Source organism: Mustela erminea, chromosome 6 (genome assembly GCF_009829155.1).
Source record: "Mustela erminea isolate mMusErm1 chromosome 6, mMusErm1.Pri, whole genome shotgun sequence".
NCBI lineage: Eukaryota > Metazoa > Chordata > Mammalia > Carnivora > Mustelidae > Mustela > Mustela erminea.
Window position 1 is genome coordinate 125,322,892 of NC_045619.1, and position 14,356 is coordinate 125,337,247.

Here is a 14,356-nt window from a genome sequence, read left to right on the forward strand (position 1 = left end):
TACGCACCCTTTTATACCTGCAGGGAAGTATCAATTGTGATTGTCCAAATCGATACCAGGGTTTCCTCGGACGAGGAGCTGCAGGTAATGGGGCCAAGGGATCAAGGAAATGGCAGCAGGGACCAACAGACTCCGACTTTTCTGGACAGTCAGGCCCGTTTCGCGAGGGAGACTAGCCGCCGGTGGAACCACGGTTGCGGAGGAGCGGAAAGCGCGGGTGGGGAACCAGGCCAGTTCCACCTTAAGAGACCGCGCGGCGCGGCGAGTGCGGAGGCGCCAGGCACCTGCAGGAGGCGCTGCTGCCCCGTGGTTCCACCCGTGCCGCGGCGCGCCGCCAGCCTCGCAGCTCCCGGGCCCCGGTCCCCGGAGGGGGTGGGGACGCTGGGGGAGGAAGGGAGCGAGTGCATCCGTTAGGTAAGGAACCCGAGCCCTCCCGGATTTTGAAGCGACCTCAGTGAGGCGTTTGCTGGAGGGAGCCTTCCGTCATTCCGCCGCGAGAGGAAATGTGGGGAAGCGCCCTCCCTGCCCCCACCGCCTGCCTTCCTGCTTCCCTCCACCTCCGCTCCCCGACCCCGACCGTGCTTCCCAGACCCTTTGTTCTCGAGGTTGGGAGCTGCTGGGTGGGGGCTCCCCGGGGAAGAGGTCCCCCTGCGCCACTCGGAAGGAAAGGGTCTCTCGCCTCCCCCGCCCACCCTCAGCCCTTCCCGGCTGAGTCCTCCTCGCCCGACCGCCCCTTCCTCTGCGTGCTAAAGCTTCCTTTCTGACCCGGTCTCCCCCAGCTCCCGAGCTCCCGCTCCCAGGCCTCCAGCGTCTGTTGACCCGCCTCCCTTCCCACTTCTCCGCCACCTCCGAGGTCTCTAGAAAGAGAGTGGGAGAGGCAGACACGAGGGGGAGGAGGAACCACGTCCCCTCCCGGGCGCGGAGAATCCCCAGGGAGCCTTTTAGGCCCCAACCTCTGGGACCCGCCGCAGAGGAAGGGGTTTCCCGGCGCCGCCGCAGGGCGAAGGGACAGCCCCAGCGGGGAGGCAGCCCGGCCGGCGCCCCCACAGCGTCGCCGGGAGCCCAGGGGCGCACCACCCCGCCTGCCCGAGCGCTGGGGCGAGGGCCCAGCGGTGAGCGGCCTCCCGGTCGGCCCCCGAGCCCCACAATTGGTAGGAAGGGGACACCGGAGTTCGTGGCCCTAGGGAGGCGAACTGCAAACGAACGCCCCCTTTTCCCCCTACCCACCCTCTCGGACGCCACCCGCGTCGCTTCGCCGCCGCGCGCGACCCCGAGGGCTCCCGCGATTGTATCTTCTTGAGTACAGTTACAATTGCGCTCCGCGTAATTTCTTACTTGGACCAAGGCGTCGCAAAAGCGAAGCGAGGGGACGGGGTTGCGGGGGAGCAGAAGCTGGGGCGAGAAAGTGAGCGGAGAGGCAGGAGGACGTGGCTGGGCGGCCTAGGAATGAACGGCCTCCCGGAGTCCCGAGTCCGAGTTGAGGCAGGACTGCCGGGGCAGGCCCACGCCCGGCCCCGGCAGCCGCAGCCCAGCGGCCGAGCGCGGCGCGCCCCAGGCTCTGGGAATGCGCCTTCTCCGAGTGCCATCTACGCACCCCGCACGCTCGCGACCGTGGAGGGGGCTCCGGAGGAGCCAGGGCACAAAGTAGGTGTCCCTTGACACACACCCCTCCCCCCAGAAGTGGACGCGGCCAGGGGCCGTCAGCTCCGGGCTTCCCGGAGTAGCCTCCAGCCTCTGGCGTGACCCTGGACCTCACTAGCTCTTCGAGAGCCGCGCCAGCAGTTCTCTCGGCAGCGGGTTCCCCGGGACACACCCCGTCCCCACCCCCGAGAGCTGGCGGCCAGCTCGGGATGCCAGGCGGCCAGGCGGGCGCCCTGCCAAATTCCGCGTTCCTCTCCAGGAGACAGGGAGTTGCGTCCCAGGCTCGGGAAAGCCCGCAGTTTGGGCTTGGGACTCGCTTGCAAAGCCCCCCAAGGCGCCAGGGACGTCTCTGCAGGTTGAATTCCTGCTCCGTATCACTTCAATTTTAATTAATCTTTTAAAACACCGCTGTCACGTCGCTTGCAGAAAATTAATCAAACCTGAATCCTTGTTGCATAGCAAGAATTTCGATCTGAGTCTTTTAAAAAGGACTTGACTTTGCAAAGTCACGTCTTTTACAGTTCCCTCATTCCCCCTTTAGCAAGGGAAATATTGCAAAAGTCAAGACATGTTTGTTTGGTTCTTTCTGTCTTCAAAATGAAACTTTGCTTATTTCTGGTCTTTATTTTCTGTCTTTGAACAAAAAATAACGAGATAAATTGCCTATCTCTGTTAATTCAAAATATAATTACTTTGAATGATCTTTGTTTAAGAGCCCAGATAAACTAAGATAATCTTAATTTTAATGTGACACGACCCCTATTTTTCCCTGTGAATAATGAGAATAAAGCAGTCATTAATTAATACCAAGATATCTCCATAGAAGATGGTATCTGGTCTCACTGAGACGCTGAAACATCAGTTGTATTAGTAATTGATACTGTATAATTGAACATGAAGATAGTCGTCTATTTTTAACCTCAAAGCTCAGAGTTTATTTGGTGATTACTGAGCTCCTAATAATTAATTTTCGTTCCTTCTTGCTGCATAAATAATTTCTATGATTCCCAGTTCCCATGCAACACAGAGGCTTCTCATTAAAATCTACCCCTCAAAATATAAGATGTGAAGCTATATTGTGCAGCAACCCTTTCTAGCCCATTACTTATACATATGCTCAATTTTTATATCTTCCTGTTACATCCCCTTTGCTGGAATTTGCCTACTAAAAAAAAAATAGAATATAACTATAACATGTCCTTCTGTGTGGTATTGGTTCTGTGTGCTCTTGGTTCAATTTAATACATATTACTTAATTAAGATTTCCAGTCTTTCAAGTTCTGAGAATTGAGGATAAGTTCCAATGAAGAATCAAAAAATTTTGTATAGTGAAGTTGCCATAGATTATACCCCATCTAACACAGCCCACAGTATCTCACACTTTTCTGTGGTTAAAAATAGACTTTACTCACACACATTCTGTTTCTCCAACCTGAATTGAAGATCTGCTCTCAACATTTTCCTGGGTTAAATTTACACGAGTTTCATCATCAAAACAAAAATCCCAAGAAATAGAGAAGTCTTCCAAATAATGGAAATTTAGACTCCACCTTTAAGATTTCTGTTTACTTATCAGCATCAATTTGCTGATGATCCTCTTTTTACCTAGTGGAGGAGGATTATATTTTTCTCATACATCCAAAACGCTGTGTATATTCTGTGAATATTCTTAGTGTCTACCCTACCAAACCCTTACACTTGACTTAATTGTCAGTGCTATTTCTAAAGTGATGAAAAGTATATCGGTTTTCCACTTTTATTTCCCCCTTTGAACAATTAAGACTTTAGGTCAATATATGATGGAGTAATTCTCTCCTCTTGGATTTTATATTTTCCCACTATAATTTAGACTGAAATGGGATTAAAACAGGATCTAGAGTTCTAATCTTGGTTGATGTTTTGGTGTATTCACCGTAATGAGTCCTATTCCCTGGGGTCATGAAGCTCCCAAATGTCAATCAAGCAAACTGATTCAGAAATGCCATTGTTCGACTCCCACGTCACTCGCCTTCCTCTCATTTTATTTAACAATACTGGAGTTCTCTGATCAGTCATTCGGAATATGAGGCATTATCTGGGGAAAATTCACAAAGTGTCTTGATCTTTCTTTGGGAGATACTGTTAAGGGGTTTCCGCAAAGCAGAGGGTGCTTGTTTATATTTCTGTCTTTGGACCGCAATAGGGATCGAAAGAACCAATGAATACCACTTGAAAGAAAAACATACCGTAAATCCGTCAAAAATTAATTCATCCAATTGAAGGTTACATTTCTATTTTCGTGTTGGAAGCACCCAGACTTGTCACCGGAGGAGAAGTATGACCAGGTCTGAGTCTCGTTGACATGCCCTCACTTTCAGCCCCGTCTATTTTACCCCATTTAGTAATACTAATGTATTTAGACTGCACTAGTTAACCAAGAATTTATTTGGGGGCGAGGTAGAACCAACCTTTGCCCGGAGAGCTCTACCCAGACCACTCAGACGCGTCCGGGAGTCCCCGCAACTCCCATTACCCATCCGCAGCCCTGGGGCATCTGTACTTGGGTCTCAGCTCCCGGACAGTCCCGAAAGCCAAAGACATTAAGTGTTGTTACTCGCTCCGAACAGCCCAAATTAATAATCAGCCTAACTCGTAAAGGCCTTGAGCCTTCATGCACAGTTCTCTGAAGGTTCCCAGTGCGGAGCCCGGCTCCTGCGAGGACTGCCTCGTAGAGAGGCCGGCGTGCAGGGACGGTTTCATGGGAAAAGCTGTTGTTTGCATCTTTCACTTAGAGGGCCGTGGGGAAGGAGGCACGAACCAACCCTCCCGTTGTGGGTTCTCACACAGCAGCTCTGGCTCTGCTGCTTGACGTGCATGCATACTCCGGTGCTCGCGTTTGGGGCACACATCCCCAAACGCACCAACACTCGCGCCCCGCATGGTCTGGGCGCACACTTAGAGCCGAGGTGACCAGGAACGGCAGCGGAGGTGGCGACAGGGGGTGGAGCCGCTCTCTGATGGGACACGATCAATCACTTTAAAGTAAAGCGTTCAAAAGTTCCAAGCTCCCCTTTGGAGGGGAGAAGACAAGCTCCCCGGGGCCTGCTTCTCCCTGCAGCCCACGGGTTCCCAGCAGCCGCGCGAGGCCGGGGGAGCCCGGCCGCCCTTCGCAGGAGCGCCTTCCCGGGAACACCCTCTCCCGCCCGCGCAGCCGGGCCAGGTTTATAGAGCGAGCAGGCAGCAGCGGTTTGGCTCTCGCGGAGGAGCAGCTCTTCCGCCGCACAAAGAGGATCCCGGCCCGCGAACCCCCCGGGCTTGCGCTTTTCCCTTTCTCAGCAAGCGGGAAAGGCCTGTACGGCGAGACCGGCGCAGCGCGGGCAGCCGGCCCGGCTGCACCCGGCCTCACCGAAACCCGAGCTCCCTGCGACCTGTTCTACAAGGAGGGGCGGGGGAGAGCGCCAGCAAGCTGTCCCGGAGGCCGGCCTTGCGAATTCCTCAGAAAAAAAACCCTCTGGAAAACACCAAAACCTTTCAAAAGACCTGGCTCTGCCCCTCCTCCTGTTCTGTGGCCTTCCATCCTGTCAGTCCCCTCCTCACCACCCAGCCGGACCCTCACCTGCGACCTTGCCAAGGGCCTAGCCACCGCTTTTCTCTCCCACCCCCGCTTTTGAGCTCCATCCCTTCCCTGACCTTTCCAAGGCCTCGGCTAGGGTAGCCAGGGTGCTGCAGAGGAAATGAAATTGTTCTGGAGATTACAGTGGGGCTGTTGGCCAGAAGTACCCCCACACACACACACACACTCTGTTTCTCAGGCTTCCATGTTAAGTGCAAACTTGTATTTCCCTTCACAAGAATAGACAAATTTTCTCGCTTATTTGCAGTTTTGCAAAGTTCTACACGCAGATCAGTGAACCTTAAGCGCCCTTTTTCAGGCCCACATTGTGGAGGTTTGTCAGGGTCCCTGGGCAGTGAGCGTAGTGACAGGTGAATCCAGCAGCCCCAGGGGAAGCCAGACCTAACCCCCAAGACTTACAACAGGGCAGGGGCCCAAAATCTCCCCAAGCAGCTTCATGCAACAGGTACCCTACAGCAAGGCAGGCTCTCAAGATCCCAGAGCTTAGGCTCTGGGTGCAGAACCTGCTCCCCAGTGACCTGAGACATAGTCCCCACAGCATCTCCCCCCACCCCCCGCCGCCCCCCTGCCAGGAAATTCCTTCTCTCCAAGTTACCCCTCAGTCACACAAGAATCTTTGCACCCTGAACCACCTGTCCAGACACAGCCAGACTTCACTTTGCCCTTGGCAGTCCCTCACAATGTAACTCCACTGATGCTTTCAACCTGCTTGTTCTTCCTGGTATGACTTGAGGAGAGAGACAAGCAGAAGAGGAAGAGGAAGACAAAAGTCAGGAAGATACAGAATGTAGGATAGAAGTCCAAAGGGGGGGGGGGCGTAGCAAAAACAGGGCAATTCCTTTCTTGTCCAAATCGCTGCTGAGCCTTTCCCACACTCAAGAAGAGAGATAACTGGGTTCCGTAACTCCAACTTCTCAAAGTAACTTTTTTGAGTGATATATTTTGCTCTCGGACCCATCTCGCTCCCCAGCCTGAAGAGAGGAAGGACATGTAGATTTAGGGAGACAAACAGCGTTATAGGGCAGAATGGCCTCCCTGTGGCCAGTCATCATTCCACAGAGAGCCGGGGAGTATCAGACTGCAAGAGCCTAAGTGCTCTGGTGCATAAGCAGCCGCAGCCTTAGCCATGCCCTGGTCAGCCCCCAGTTCCATTCAAAGGAAACAGGGAGGCTCAGGGTTCCATCTCCTGCCTCGAACATTCCCTGGTAAGATCTTCCCACAGAAATAAAGCTAGTCCTTAGGACCATGCTCCCAGTGGCAGCTAGTCACGATAAGTGGTAACTAGGATGGGAGAAGACTGGAAAGACTGGAAGACTGATGGCAGAGAATGGAGGGGGCACTGGAGATGTATCCACATATGTTTACCCTCGCCTGACTCTGAAATTCCTCTTCAGACCTTCCAGTCCATCCTCACCCAGCCTCCAGGCCAAAACAGGAATGGGCCTCTGGGTTATCAGAGAGTGGGGATGGGGGGGATCATGCCCTTTCCAACCCCGTGCTGGTACAGAAGGAAGGGCACAAGGGGTAGGGAGAGATCTGGCGGAGGGAAAGCGAGGCCTGAGCAGCAGCCACAACCCCCAGTCACTCTGAGGAACTCATCCTCATTAAAGAAATCCTTTGTATGATGCTGCATTTCTTTCCCAGATTTGTGGCCACCACACTGAAGGAGGAGGCAGCAGGGAGCGCATGCAGACATCCAGCAGTGTGTCCCTAGCAGCAGACTCTGTATCCCCAGTGTGAAGAGCCCAGGCCTTGCCCATTAGGCTGTGACTGAAAACAATCCCCCCTGCTCCAAGCTGCCTCTGCAGTAACTACCCCAAATCCCTGAGCAGATTCCTGGACTGAAAGAATCACAGTTCATAGCATGAATGTCCACGAGCTAGATCTGGGAGGGAAAAAAAAAAAGAACAGAAAATCCCACCCCATTCTGAAATGGCTCATGAGCAAATGTGAGGTATCGGGTATTGGGGCGTGTACAGATGACAGTTTCACACTTTTGGCCGAGGAATGACGCTGTACTAATATTTCTCTCCTACATAGCACCAAAGGCTGTTTTATGTCCTGCTATTGTGAATCCACTTTCTGTAAACCATATTGCGCATTTTCTGCCGGATTTTCATGAAACTAGAACTGTGCAAAAGCAAACTGCTTTGTCCTAGAGCTAAAACAAAGACTAATACACAGCACAGAAGCAGCCCCTTCCAAGATGTACTCTTCTCTGACTTGGAAGGAAGGCTCCTAGAGTGACCCGCGATAATCGTGGTTGATATTTAATCCTTCTTAGTACAAAGGCCCATCTTTTCACTAAGCAGAAGCACCACTGTGCTATGACTAGCCTTTCGAGTTATATCCCAAACCGAGAGTCCAGACTTAGACTCCGGTTGTCTAGGCCTCTTCCAACCTGAACAAAAAGGATCTGAAGAAAATCACTTCTTTTTTTTCCTTCGTAACAAAGCATTCCTAATCACTTCAGCTTGTTGGTGTTGTTGGTGAATTTTTATTCCCATGTCCACTTGGGGTATTGAAATCGATCACTGCAATATTTAATATATAACACTCCCGGGGTCATTGCTCTCCTAAGACTGAGCTCTCTCCCTCATGCCCTCACCTCAGCCGGGTTGCTACCCTCCCACTCCCATCTGTCCAGGCCCTCTGTTTTTCTGTCCACAGAACGCCTTTAATTCTCAGCCCAGCCCAGCAACTTCACGTGTATTTTGTTTTCTGGTATGGAAAGTACTGAAAGCTCTAGGCAGCAACTGCACTTAAAAGGGAAAATGAGGAGCTCAGTAGATTGGAGAAAATTAACCTGCCACAAACAACCTCATTAAAGAGCTGCCTACCAAGAGTTAAGAATTAATAGCAAAATGGATGGGGGGGAAAAAAAAACCCTTGAGTGAAGAGACCTTAAAACCGCTTTCCCTGAAAGGTGCATAATTTACAAGCTCAACCTAACATTCAGTTTTATTTCCCTTTCCTAGTGACCTGTCCCATAACCTTGTAATCCACTGTGGGGGTGTTCTTCTCTTTGGTCCCTTTCTTCTTTTTACACACCCATAGGTTTGCAAGTCCAAATACTTTCAGATATTTTTGGTTCAAAAAATGCATCTAAATTGTTTGGGGCCTTTTAATTTAGAAAGACACTTTAAGAGACTTCTGGAATACCCTTTGGGAATTGTTAGATGATTTGAAGAGTGCCCTTAAAAGAATTGTGTTTGGATAAGAGGGGTGTGGGGGAATCATGCAGAAAGAAGCATGAAAAACCAGAGTGAGGACATTTTGTAGATATAGCGTTTCTGATGGTGCTGTGCTTTATTTTGTACATGAAGTTCAAATTTAAGTAAAGCCCATGTATATGGGCTGCAAGTTGCTTTTCTAATGTTTTATTGGGCATTGTATTCCATATTGGCATTTTATATGCATAATCTCATTTCAATGCAGAGCTGCATACTAAATCCTGGGGCAAGCAGATGAGAATGCAGTATGGATATTACACTCAATTTCATTGGCTTCAATGAGACTTTGCACTCACGATTTCCATTGTAATGGCTTATCTTTGGCTAGAATTTTACACATTGACATGCTATTCCTTTGGCCAGAATCCTGAATGAAGAAACTGTGTCAATGGAACAACCATAATGATTCCATTCACATTACAGCAGGTAACAGGGATCAATGGTTCTAAGATTATTTATAGAAGATTTCCTGTGGGGTTTTTTTTTTCCTTAGTTATTTTTGCACTTTTTTCCTTGAAGGAAATCACATTTAAAATCAACGTTGGAGTATACACTAAAGTATTGGTTCAAAACATTAAGAGATAGGAAATTCATAATGGGTTGCTTCAATTCATCTAGAAATCTTCCCTTGTGTCAGAATATTGTATGTGGTCTACATGTCATGTAGGATCAGATCCTATTTGGATAAACCAGCTAGAGATTGATACAAAGGACAAGATTTTAGAAGTGCTGGCAACCTCCCTAAATCTACAAATTAGTTGTATTTTCCTTCTATTTAATTTATACAGAATAAGTTCTATATTCCTCCCATTTAATAGTAACATTAAATTACAAACGGCAGGCTGAAATTGTGTAAAGTAATATAAAATTTTGATATTTTAGGGGAAACAGATGTTTCTGAGGTCATTTTTCTATAGAAGATGGGAGGAGTGTATAACTAATTTCCTAATTGACTTTTAAATTTACAATACATAAAGATGTAAAAGGATTTTTAAAAAACACAAAGATTTAAATATTTTTATTTTCTTAAAATGACATAAGCAGCAAAAACAATTGGACAATCCAAATGTTAACCAAGTTCTACTTAAAAATGTTCCTCATTGCGGGGGGAGTACTACCTCTCTTTATAAATTCAGATGAGAAACATTCTGCTGGGAGTGATGTACACCATTTTAGTTCTCAATCATATATGTTTAAGGTTGTTCTTTTTAAAAATATTTTATTATTAACAGAAAATATAAAAATTGGCTTTCTGAAGACCAATTTGCCACGTGATGTATAACACTTGGAACAAAATTAAGAGCATCTCTGTATTTGCATCTGGCAATGTACTACACGTTAGAACCATAGCCATGTGTTTATGGAGTTAAGCTCTCCTGGTCTTGAGATATATACTCCCCCTTTTTTTTTTATGGTCTAACAGGAATAGCTCAGCACATTCAGGACAAGAGGCTGGAAAGCGCTGGCCTCTCACCCAGCAAGGAAGCTCAGGGTCACTGCAGGCTCCCACACTGCCTCTATCAGCATTGGTTTAAGGCCAGATCTTACCCTCCTTCTGCCTCTGGAGAAAGTATTGGTAACTTTTGGGTACAAGGGTGAGGTAGGAGGTGGGGGAGAAAAAGAACAGCTGAGAAGTTGGGAGAAGAGAAAAAAGAGAAGTTAAAGGGAAAAGGTAAATAAACCTGGTCAGGGCCATTTCAACTGTATCAGGCAGGTTTTACTTTGAATAGAAGTAATATCCAGGCGTTTGAAAGCTTAACCATCCACCGGTCTGCCTATTTGGGTCCAAAGTAGAGGCAGGAAACTAGTCTTCCACATTTTCCCCCACGGACAATCCGGGTGTTCATTTGAATGGAAGGGAAAAAGAGACTGGGTGAGAGACATGGGGGAAAATGAATGTAAAATGTGCCTTTATTCCTGAGAGTTCCAAGAACCTAGATCCTTTCCAGTCATTTCAGAGATGGAAAGCCTTACCTACTGACCGAGGAGTAGCTTTACGATCTCTTAAAGGTTAGTGTCGTTTCTAACTCTCACAGGAAAGAAGGAAGGCTGTTGCCTAACCTTAGTGCAGTCTCTCTTCTATCCTGTTTTTCTTCTCTATTGCTCATCACTTATCACAAGTATTGTGTTGTTCCTGGAGCTGGCTTACACTGATTTGAAAGAGGGCAAGCAATAACAATGGAAATTATATTCCAATTTTGGTATCCAACATGTGCTTGTCCAATAGCCCAGTCTCCAGGAGACCTGAGTTTGTCTGTCTATTTGTTTGTTTGTTTGTTTTGATATCTTGGAGAAGAGGGCAGGCAGCAGTTTCCCTTTTGTTTCTCTCTGTATCCTTCTGAGCATCCTGGCCAGGGAGGGAGGGCCCTTGCAGACCTATGAGCAGTTGCTCTCTGCTAGACTGGCAATATTTTAGGGTCTAAGTCTATTGACTGCTAAGCCTCTTCCATCCAAAAGGGTCAAACACAGACATATTGATGGCACTGATTAGATGAATAACCGGATCTTACTGGAGAGCCTTTAGGCTGCCTGCCACTCTCTCTCTCTCCACCTCCTTCTGTCTTGCTCTAGTCTCTCAAGTAAAAGAGAACCCCAACAGCAGGAGCTAAGGAATAGGGATACCCTAGCATCCTAAGTACTTGGCCTGTTTCTCCTGTAGATGTTTTCAGACTACCCGGACACACACACACACACACACACACACACACACACACATCTGCTGGCAGCAGCCTCTCCTAATTCTTTTTTTTTTGAAATCTCTCTCCCTCCACCTCTCTGGCCTTACCGTCCCTTGCAAGGGGACAACTACTGCCCTTCCCCCAGTTAGACACCAGTCAGCCCGGCAGCCATGGCGGCAGCCGCTGAAAAATAGAGAGCTCGCTGTGCCAAACGGCTCCGCTCTGGGCGAAGAAGTGGTGAGAGTCAAGTAGTGGCCCAGGAAAGGGCTGCTCCCAACCAGCAAAACATTTACACAACTGGGCAAAGGTTTTCCGTGCACCCACTCTGGCAATTTTAGGTGCTGCTGCTAGGTCCTAGAAAGGGGGGGGGCGGTGAGGAATGGCAGTCAGCAGTGCAAGTATGAGAGGAGCCCCGCATGGAAGCCATTGACTGGGGTTTAACTCCACACTTTTGGGGGTCATGTTTTTCCAAACAAACTGGAGTGATCTTTAGGGGAAGCCAAATACACATGATGAAAACATCCTGTTTTGAGAAGCAGGAACGGTGGAACCACAGTGACTGCCCACCAGTGCATCAACCAGTCAGGAAAGGGGCTTGGGAGCCCAAGGCTTGAATTTGGTGAATTCGTGCAATTTGGAGCTTTTCGACTTAGTATTGATCCCTAAACTCAATTTTGAAAACAGCCTCCATCTCAGAAGTATGGGTTGTGTTATCCCAGTATTTGCACGCATCGATTGGGCTAAAATAAAATGCATCAAACGCGCCTCAAAGAAGGAAGAGGCAGGGACAGTCACAAGAGGAATAGCAGAAAGTGCATAGTTAATATGGGTTGTACGCGAATCCGCGAAACAAGTGCTTTAAACCCAGGGGGATTTCACGTAATAGCTAATTTGGTGAGAAAGCGAGTGTGCGCAAGCGGAGGGCCATCTTAGAAGGCCAGGAAGATGGGGAAGATACAGGTTTTTCTGACCGGAATTAACATTTCCTTGTGATTTGCATTTGCTAATGTCCAAACCCTTACGTACAGTCCACCTAACCCAGGCTTCCCCCTTCCCCCCTCCCCCCACCCCCAACGTAGGCTCACGAAGAAATTCTCATCCCTCTCGCTGCACTGCCACAGCTCAAAGACTGCGGAGACTCTGCTGCTGCTTTTCCCCGATCCACCGGGTCTAAAGTCCTGGGAAGGCGGCGAGGCCGAGCCCGGGGAGGCGCTCTCCGTCCGCCCTCTCCAGGCCTGCAGGACCTGGCGGGGGCCTCACCTCAAAGTTAATCAAACGAACCCAGCGCCCGCCTGGTTTTGCCATACCCTTCCTGGGTCCCCACTGACTGGGAAGAGAACTGGAGAAGATGGGAAAAGGAGATAAGAATATCTTATCCCAGACTGAAGAAGAAATCCTTTTCCTTGACACACGCACATACACACACACACACACACACAAACACGCACACCCCAAAAGCCTTTCTTCCGATGTCTCCAGTGTTCTGAGTCCATTTCAGGTGAGAGAGAGAGAAAGGGAAAAAGAGAGAGAGAGATCGCGCGTGAGGGAGAAAGGAAGAAAGAGAGGGGGAAGAAAGAGGGAGAGAGACAGCTTTTAAAACAAAAGACAGGCGCAGGCAGGGGTCTGGAGCTCCCCTTCGGGGGGCTGCTCGGTCCGGAGCCCCTCCAGTCCCCCGACCCGGCCGCTTCGGTCGTTCGGCAGACTTGGCCAAACCGGCCTGAGCCCGCGCTCCATGCGGCTGCAGAACTGGAGACAATGCCCAAGCCCCTGTTCCCACCCCAGCGCGGCGAGAGCCGGCGCCCCGGCAGGCCGGCCTGTGGCCGAGGCTGTGGGACCGAAGAGGGGCGCCGGGCCCCGCTCCGCCTCCCCGCGGCCCTCGCCGCCTGGGTCGCCCTGGCGCTCGCGATTCTCCTCGTCCCACTTAGCAAGCTGCTCTTGGGGGCCCGCGAGTTCCAAACACGCCTTCTCATTAATTAAAGCCGGGAAACCCTCGCCACTTTCTTCCCAGGCCGAGTCACCGTCTCCAGAGGTCGCCCGGGCGCTCTCCGCCCGCGTCCGCTTCCGCGCTGGGCCTCGGAGGCCGAGCGGCCATTTACTGCCCTCTGATTGCGCCGAGGACCAGGTTAGCTCATAAAGCCTTTCACACTCAACAATGGGGATTTTCTCAACAATTAACAAGAAACAACATAATAAAGCCATTTACAAAGACCTTGCTATTTACTATAAATTAGGCACTCTTTAAGAGACCAGTGCGTAATTTCACACACTTTACAACTGGGGCTGCATTTTAAACACCCGGGAAAACAAGCTTGTTGCACTTTCCTGTGACCTATCTGCGGAGCACCTCTGCTTCCCCTCTTCCTCTAGGAGCAGCTTTGTTTGCACTGCTGCACTCCAACCTCCCCAACCAAGGGTGGTTTTCCAGGTCACTGTCTCACGTTTCCCGTTTCCAGGTCATCATTCCACTTTCAGAGGCGCTGGGCGGTTCCAAGGACAGGAACCACGGCGCCAAAGAAAGCAAGCCTTGCCCCATCCCATTTTCCCCCTCGTCGGGAGTTCTGCAGGGCCCTCGCCTGCGCACCCGAGCCCTCCCCAGACTCCCGGCCGCAGGTCTTGGGCCACTTCCCAGAAGGCGTTCACAGCCATGCTGGCTGGCCCAGTGTGAAGCCTCATCTCTTTGCCACTTGCGTTTCACACACGCATTTTGGAGACCTTGGCCAGCCCTCCGCCCAAAGCAAAAAACCTGGGCCCCATTTGCCCGGGACAGAGAGATGTGGCCTGGGCGAGAAGGTGGGAAATGGCTAGGCAGTGTGTGCGTGTGCCGGGGTGGGAGATGACTTCAGAACACACAAAAGGAGCGCAAAGTGAGAGGAGGCGGTCTAGCCCCCGAGGACCGGCCGCGCGCCCTGTCGCCCCTGCTCCCGGTGGGCCTGTCCTAGAGGCCACTAGGACATGAGGCTGCGTGGAGAGGAGCTGGGGGCCGTGCGCACAGGGGTACGGACTCTTACGCCCCGGGGAGCCAGGAGGTGACAAATTCAGAGGAGAGCAATATCTGGGCGGGGAAGAAAGTCACAAAGAAATTTGTTTGCCACCATGCAAAATGGCGGCATTTAAACATCTTTCTGGTGCTGGTGGCCCAGGCCAGAGAGCTAAGAGCTGCCCTGGGTCATCACGGTGGCCAGAGTTTGGCA